This window comes from Hemibagrus wyckioides, linkage group LG15 (assembly GCF_019097595.1).
Source record: "Hemibagrus wyckioides isolate EC202008001 linkage group LG15, SWU_Hwy_1.0, whole genome shotgun sequence".
Classification (NCBI taxonomy): domain Eukaryota; kingdom Metazoa; phylum Chordata; class Actinopteri; order Siluriformes; family Bagridae; genus Hemibagrus; species Hemibagrus wyckioides.
In genome coordinates, this window is record NC_080724.1 from 2,225,423 (window position 1) to 2,234,687 (window position 9,265).

A 9,265-nucleotide genomic window follows, 5' to 3' on the forward strand; every position below is an offset into this window, starting at 1 on the left:
CTAATCCAAAAGGGGAGGACTGTGAAGTGATATGTCACTGTTTACGTGGAAGAGAAAGAACCAGCTGTGCAACTGACAATTGAAATGTCAAGCTTTCAGACATATAGTCACAAACCATCTGATATGAATAGCATTGATCAATTTATTTCTGAATTTTTTATCAAAAAATATTTCATTTCTATTAGCAACGCCACTCCAGCGGTCAGTACAGCCGGTTAACTTCCTCTGGAAGTTCTTCTTCTCCATCCTCTACTGTTCTGTGCAATCTGACTTCCCTTTCCACGGGGCTAAGCCGAAGAACTTTCTTCTTCTGGTTTCTTTTCTTTCCATAAAAACATCCTAGAGAAGCCCACAGCTATATCCATGGCTCTCTTTACTCCCTGTTGTAACAATACAGCATCAAAGGAAGTTGCCTGTGCAGCGGGCTTCTCACGCTGCTGCCAACATTAAGCAGTTAGGGCAAGGCTCTGGTGAAGATGCTCTGGTTCCAAACGGTTTGGGCATTGATCACATCCATCAAAGAACTACAGCGGGCCTGGCAGAGCAAACAGCTCACAGTTCTGGGTCTTCAGCACTCAGGCTGCCACAAGACTCCACAAACAACAGGCATGGACAAATGTAGTGAGAATAGTTCAATACTGGAAAATACTGTGACTAAAAGACACACAATCACCTGTTGGTGTGTAACAATAAAAAAATTAGATTTATTAGCAAACAGTAAAGAATTAGTGCATCTATGCAACCACTTCTATATGACCAAAAGTATGTGGACATCTGATCATCATCCTTGTTTTAGTGTATTCCAAAACCATGGGCCTTAATATAGAGTTAGTGCTTTCTTTGCTGCTATAACAGCCCCCCATTCTTCTGTACAAAGGTTTCCACTAGAACAGCATTATAAACACTGGGCACTGATGTCAGGTGATAAGGTCTGGTGCACAGTTGGATTTCTAGTTCATCCTGATGGTGTTGAGTGCAGGACACTCAGGATCTTCCACCCTCAAGATCCTCCACCCATTTCATAGATTTTATATTCTAGTTTTACATTTTTAATTCAATTATTTCTTATATTTTATATTCTAGTTTAAAATTTTTATTTACATTATATCTTATATTTTTATTTTCTAGATTTAAATTTTTATTTAAATTGTATTTCTTATCTTTTATATTCTAGTTTAAAAAATTTTATTTTAAAAATATTTCTTGTGATTTTATTTTCTAGTTTAAAACTTTTATTTAAATTGTATTTCTTATCTTTTATATTCTAGTTTTACATTTTTATTTAAAATATTTCTTACATTTTTATAGTCTAGTTTCAGGTCACGACTCTGTGCAGGCCACTCAAGATCTTCCACCCTAACCTTGACAAACCATGTTTGTGCCCAGGGGCATTGTCATGCTGGAACATGTTTGGGTCCCTTAGTTCCAGTCAGGGGAAATCTTATTGCTATGACATTCTAGACAACTGTGTACTTCCAAGTTTGAGGTTTGAACAGTTTTGGGAAGGACTATATGGGTGTGACGATCAGGTGACGATCCACATACTTTTGGCTATATTGGATGAATGGGGAGAGCAGCATGGGTTTTTTTTCAGTCTCCGCTATAATTCATCACAAAGGTGTTCTATGGGGTTGAGGTCAGGACTCTGTGCAGGCCAGTCAAGTTCCTCCACACCAAACTCACTCATCCATGTCTTTATGGACCTTGCTTTGGTCACTGGTGTGCAGTCATGTTGGAACAGGAAGGGGTCATCCCCAAACTGTTCCCACAAAGAGCATGAAATTGTCCAAAATGTCTTGATACGAAGCTGAAGCATTAAGAGTTCCTTTCGCTGGAGATCACAGTCGTGTGCTGATGACTTTGAGAGCTAGTGAGTAGTAATTAGAAATTTGTCTCCATTCACAATTCTATTGATATGCATTTAAAAAACAATGTGAAAAGTTTCCTTTCCATAAAAAAAAAAGGTCAGCTAATAATCTGAACACTGTTTAAAAGGTTACGAGGATTAGTGCACTTTTCTATGAAGAAGGCTTCACATGGACTGTAATTCTATACATTGCCCCTGAGTGGATGACATTAAATAGTCATGATGGAAAGTGACAGCAAATAGAGGCATATTTCTCTAATAAGGTGCTTCCGTATATATGGGCATTCGGGTTTATGACTAGCAGCATAATTAGTAGAAGTGGCTAGTAGCTGCTGACATTTCCATAAAAAAAGGCGGAAATAAACAAGCTGGCAGCAGAAATGAAGCTCATTTACATATGGATTCCAATGAGGCCTTCTCAGATTTTTTTTAAGTTTTTGGTTTTTTAAATAAATCATTTTTACTATCATTTTTTTTCCCACCGAATGTTAGCATGTTAGTCAGCTTTGTTTTTCCCCATACCCTCTTTTTCGCTTGATCAATGTCTTCTAAATACTAATTAATGAATGCATAGCGTGGGTGCCCTTTCTATCGGGTCCCTTTGGTATAAGCAGTCGTTAATGGCAGGCTGGTTTATTCCACGCAGCGACACTTGGAACTGATGCGAAAGGACCTGAGAATGAACACAAGTGATATTTGTGAGCAGAGATCAAAAAGCATTTACCTTTAGATGTTTTCCTGTTATGAATATTCAATGTCCTTGTTGAAATCTAATTTAGGTCTCCTTATCTCTAGGGCCTTTTAATCAGTGCCCATAGCCCGAGGGGTAGAGCTGATTGACAGGCAAACTTTGAGAGAAAGAGAGAGAGAGAGAGAGAGAGAGAGAGAGAGAGAGAGAGGTGGATGGATGGATTTGTGGATTTCTGGTTGAAGTGAAAGAAAAGAAAGCACTTTTCTAAATGTGAAAAAAATATCTTTAGGGATTCACATTATTACTGCAGACTGTCCTTCCTTGTGATGGCAGATACACACTGAGCAACATTACCTGCTTTTATTTCCATCTCAGACATAATTAATGTAGTTTTTCTGCATAGAGCCACTGTTAACGCTTTTTCATTAAGCATTTTAATGACTTATACAAACTGTTAAGCAAATAATTCCTAATTAATTCTCTTTAGACTGGCGATCATATGCAGCCCTGTTCACCTGAGAACCGGAGTTTTTTGTTTTTAGTTTTTATTCAAATTAAAGTTTTATTTTTTAATTTTACACAATCATACACAAAACGACATGTAGTGAACATTTTTACGACTGTGCTATGACAAAATGAATATACAATATAATAATATACAAAAACTAGAATATAAAATATAAGAAATGTAATTTAAATAAAAATGTAAAACTAGAATATAAAATATATGAAATATAATTTAAATTAAAATGTAAAGCAAGAATATAAAATATATGAAATATAATTTAAATTAAAATGTAAAACTAGAATATTAAATATAAGAAATATAAATTAAATAAATATTTTAACTAGAATATAAAATATAAGAAATAATTTAAATAAAAATTTAAAACTAGAATAGTAAACATAAGAAATACATGTTTTAAACTAGAAAATAAAATCACAAGAAATATTTTGAAAATAAAAATCTAAAACTAAAATATAAAATTTAAGAAATAATCGAATTAAAAATGTAAAACTAGAATATAAAATCTATGAAATGGGTGGAGGATCTTGAGGGTGGAAGATCCTGAGTGTCCTGCACTCAACACCATCAGGATGAACTAGAAATCCAACTGTGCACCAGACCTTATCACCTGACATCAGTGCCCAGTGTTTATAATGCTGTTCTAGTGGAAACCTTTGTACAGAAGAATGGGGGGCTGTTATAGCAGCAAAGAAAGCACTAACTCTATATTAAGGCCCATGGTTTTGGAATACACTAAAACAAGGATGATGATCAGATGTCCACATACTTTTGGTCATATAGAAGTGGTTGCATAGATGCACTAATTCTTTACTGATTGCTAATAAATCTTAACCCACACCAACAGATGATTGTGTGTCTTTTAGTGCGTTCAGGTCTTTCTTTCTATCAACAACATGTATATCTACAATACTGACAGTGCTTTAGTGTGTAACGTGTGCGCAGGTGTGAGGTCCTGTCCCGGAGGGGTCCATTAAAATGGTGCCCCGCTCTCTGCCTGAGCCACAGGACTTTATCTTTAACACTGGCCATATGCTTAGCAGGAGGCCAACAGCTGACTGAGTTTAATTGACGGAAATCAACATATCTGGCCCTGTGTGTGTGTGTGTGTGTGTGTGTGTGTGTGCGTGTGTGTGTGTGTGTGCGTGTGTGTGTGTGTGTGTGTGTAAAGAAGGACAGAGCAAATGACTGGTGATCAGCAGGCCCACAGAGAGAAGATTTACATTGGGTTTTTAAACCAAAACGTGGAGTAATAATAGAGTAGGGATGTCTAAACCTATTTCCGAAGGGAATTTCTGATCAGTCCACATCAAAATATCTGAGAGCCAGAAGACAAAATATTATTTCAAAAACCTCTCTTTAATTTTACTGCAGCACTGTATCACCTGACCCCTTATTTATGATTTAAAAAAAGTGCCTTCTGCCAGGATAGCTTCCGTATCTCTGCCCTCTCATCTGTCCACATGCCCCCCTCCCGCCCATCATTTGTTTTATAACGTCTGATGATATTAAATTCCTTCATTGCCACAGAGTTTCGTTGACGTACGAGGCACACTCATTTGTTAAATTCATTTGCATGTGCAGTCGGAGGAAAACAAGCCTTTTCAGTTTAGCTAAGTCTGCTACCACTGTCAGGTGAAAAGAGAAACTGCAAGCTGACTAACATCTACTCACGGGCCGCAACTGGTGATCCATCACTACTAAACACATGAACAGCTATTTTTATTTACAATCTAAATTGTTAACGTTGTTAGCAAGTGAATATTTAGTTAGGACACAAGTGAAGTCCTCACACAATGTCTCATAATCACATTACACCGATCAGCCATAACATTATGACCACTGAGAGGTGAAGTGAATAAGACTGATGATCTCCTCATCATGGCACCTGTTAGTGGGGGGGATATATTAGGCAACAAGTCAACATTTTGTCCTCAAAGTTGATGTTAGAAGCAGGAAAAATGGACAAGCGTAAGGATTTGTGCTTTGAGTTTGACCAAAAGGGCCAAATTGTGATGGCTAGACCACTGGATCAGAGCATCTCCAAAACTGCAGCTCTTGTGGGGTGTTCCCGGTCTGCAGGGGTCAGTATCTATCAAAAGTGGTCCAAGGAAGGAACAGTGGTGAACCGGAGACAGGGTCATGGGTCGGCCAAGGCTCACTGATGGACGTGGGGAGAGAAGGCTGGCTGGACCACGTGATCCGATCTAACAGACGAGCTACTGTTGAAGAAGTTAATGCTGGTTCTGATAGAAAGGGGTCAGAATACACAGTGCAGGACGGGTCAGGGCTGTTTTGGCAGCACCAACACAATATTAGGCAGGTGGTCATAATCTTATGCCTAGTCCTGGTACTTTAATCCCTTGCACTGCGATGAATGACATGTAAGGAATTCTTAGCAACAGGCCCATAATGTTCCACGGGATTGTTTAATTAATATGCTGCTCAGCCTGCAAGAGAGAGCGCCCAGATACGCAGAGAGGACGTTCGCCGAGACGCTGGTGACACACTGACATTGTCATTAGCTTGATGTTAATTAGTAATTAACGGGGCTGTTTCTCTCACACACACAGCTCCTGTTCCTCTGACAGGCTCTTTACTGCTCCGTCTCACTGGAAACCAATAAAGTAAGCGGGGGGTTTGTGTCTCGGCCATTTTTCAGGCAGGCTAATTAAGTGCTTTCGCCTTCGCTTTGAGATTATTTCAGGAAGTTTAAGGATATAGCCAGGTGTGGATATATATACGGTGCAGAATATTCTGACCTGTCACGTCTTTTAGGCTGCAGGAACAAGACAACATCTTAGCAAGACATATAATTTAAATTAGGAGGCTATAGAATATGGTTAATTTCGATGATAGCATACGATGAGACATCTCACAATTTTGACACAATTTTTATTACAATTAATTTCTTTTCACGTGTGATTTTTCCCCCCACTATTCATTTATAGTCGCATTTTTAAATAAAATTTTTTTATTTTTATTTATTTTTTTTTTTAATTTCCATATCTATTTAAGAATATTTTTCTACTTTTTTTTCCCTCATTTTTATTTTATTTTTTTTTACCTGATTTATTGATGTTCCTTTCATATAATTTTTATTCTCCAAAAAAATATTTATGCTTCAAATGACTCCCTCCCCTTTTTTATGCCGTTCATATTGTTCATTTGATGTCACGTGTCTTTTACTTGACTTTACATCATGTATGGTGTATTATTAAAATCACCATTTTATTTTAGTTATCCATTTAATTTTAAAAATAATGCTTTGACCTCCAGTGTAGCGTGCTTCAGTGAGCCCTTTGGCATTGTTTGTGTATTAATTCACGAGTGTTGGCATGAAGCGTGTGACAGAAGTATGGGCTGGTCAGAGGGATCAGAATTAGCAAGCATGTCCACACCAGATGTGAATTCAAACACTTATAGTGCACCCAGATCTGTAACACTGATGTTAAGGCTCGATGAGGATAGGGTAAAGTCATAAGCATAATGTTTATATATCAATCTTAATTTGGCTCCTGGACTCGTCTACGGTCTTCACGTCGTCTCAACTGCTGTTAAACCTCTTCTGCTTCTCTTGTGACACACACCTGTGTCATGAGAGGTCTGGACATTGTCGCCTGTCTGTCAAAACGCTTGACCGTTAACACCATCCGACACGGAAAGCCTGGGGAAGTTCTTTTTCCGCAGCAAATCCTCTAACGTGGAGTGAAGAGAAGGAGACGGCGATAGTAACAGCGAGAAGACAAAGATGGCAAGGAGAGGGTTGGAAGCGTGTGCTGCTTCACATGGTTGTGGTGTACAACAGCTTGTTAGCCCTCTGGGCAGATGAAGACCTACCTTTCTTTGCTTTATTTTTTTCCAACATTCTGTCCCTCGCATATACTTTCGCACCTTTTTGCTGATTTCTGCCGCTCTCATCTTATTACTGGCCTCCTGTTCTTAATTTACGTAAGCAGTGGGAGTGGGTGTAGAACTGAAGAGCTGCTTTTCACATTGCTTTTTCCTTACACAAATTCATCACACTGACCTTTTTACAGTAGTAATCAGATACTTAATTCATGACAATCAAACATAATTAGAAGAAAGAAACACTTGACTGGTGTAACACATGGAAGACTTTATTTAGACTATATTTTGTGAGGTTTTTAGTCCAAATCCTTAAGGCCAGAATATAACGGGCGACCAATAATCACCACATATATGAGCAAAACATGCAAGCTAAGAATTGAGGCTAGGAACTGGCAAGCTAGGAGAACATTCATACTTCTTCAGTAGCAACATTATCCTGGACAGGGTGGACTTAGACCTTATACTGGGAACAACGGGTGCAAAGCAGGTATACACCGATCAGGTATAACATTCTGAGTAGTGACCGGTGAAGTGAATAAGACTGATGATCTCCTCATCATGGCCCCTGTTAGTGGGTGGGATATATTAGGCAGCAAGTCAACATTTTGTCCTCAAAGTTGATGTTAGAAGCAGGAAAAATGGACAAGTGTAAGGATTTGAGCTTTGAGTTTGACGAAGGGCCAAATTGTGATGGCTAGACCACTGGATCAGAGCATCTCCAAAACTGCAGCTCTTGTGGGGTGTCAGAATACACAGTGCATGATGGGTCAGGGCTGATTTGGCAGCAAAATGGGGGAACAACAAAATATAAGGCAGGTGGTCATAATGTTATGGCTGGTCTGTGTACACTCTGAATGGGAAACCAATCCATTGCAGGCACCACACTTATTTATTTTGATCTAAAGGGAACTAAAAGGCCCAGATGTTGAGCTCGGGTCTCCATCACTGAACATTTGATGGAAATTATAATGATTTCAGAAATGAAACTGATCCTCATAGTTATAAGCTGAGCTCATAATCTCTTGGTTAAACAATTCCTCTTGACTATGTACAGTTATAAAAAGTGAATTATTTATAATCACACTCTATGAGGATGAGCTCCCTTTTGAGTGTGGTTCCTCTCAAGGTTTCTTCCTCATATCGTCTCAGAGATATTTTTTTCTTGCCACTGTTGCCTCTGGCTTACTTCATTTTAAACGTTATCATTTTTATTCTGATTTTTTACATTGCTGGAAAGCTGCTTTTGCTGTAATGTCTGTTACATGACAATGCCCAGGTGTACACAGCGAGATCCATGAAGACCTGTTTGTTGAGGTCGGTGTAAAACTCGAGTGCTGACCTCATACCCAATGAACACCACTGGGATGAACTGGAACACTGGACAGCACCCCAGGGCTCCTCACTAATGCTTTTGCCGGCTAAATGAACACAAATCCCAATAATCATGTTCCAAAATCTAGCAGAAGTGAAGTGGAGAATAAATCTATAATGGGATGGTCAGAAAGTGAAGATGAGTGTGATGTCCACAAACCTTTTTGGCTTTCACTTTAATACTGATGTTCAGCCTTCCAGTCCATAGATGGTGTGTGTACGTGTCTTGGAGTAGAGGAGCTTTATGGGGTATAAATCGGCTTGTTTTTAGTGATTAGCTAGGTCTTGCTAACTTCTACACAACGTAGATTTTTAGGATGATCCTCTGTTTTTTCTATCTACTACACAAAGTTTAATGCTTCCTCTTTTTTAGGAACACTGAAAGAAGGTAATTCATGTCTTCATTCAGATCATTGCAGTTCTCTTGGAGAATCGTGGAGTGAATCAGACATCTATGCTAAATTGGCAAAAGTTTTGGGACACCCCTCCAAATCATTGAATTCAGGTGTTGTTTTTCAGGGGTTGGTCTCGGCCCCTTAGTTCCACTGAAAGGAACTCTTAATGTTTCAGCTTCATACCAAGACATTTTGGACAATTTCATGCTCTTTGTGGGAACAGTTTGGGGATGACCCCTTCCTGTTCCAACATGACTGCACACCAGTGACCAAAGCAAGGTCCATAAAGACATGGATGAGTGAGTTTGGGGTGGAGGAACTTGACTGGCCTGCACAGAGTCCTGACCTCAACCCCATAGAACACCTTTGGGATGAATTAAAGCAACCAACATCGTCCAACATCAGTGCCTGACCTCACAAATGCGCTTCTAGAGGAGCGGTCAAAAATTCCCATAAACACACTCCTAAACCTTGTGGAAAGCCTTCCCAGAAGAGTTGAAGCTGTTATAACTGCAAAGGGCGGGACAACTCCATATTACATTCATGTGCATGTAAAGGCAGAT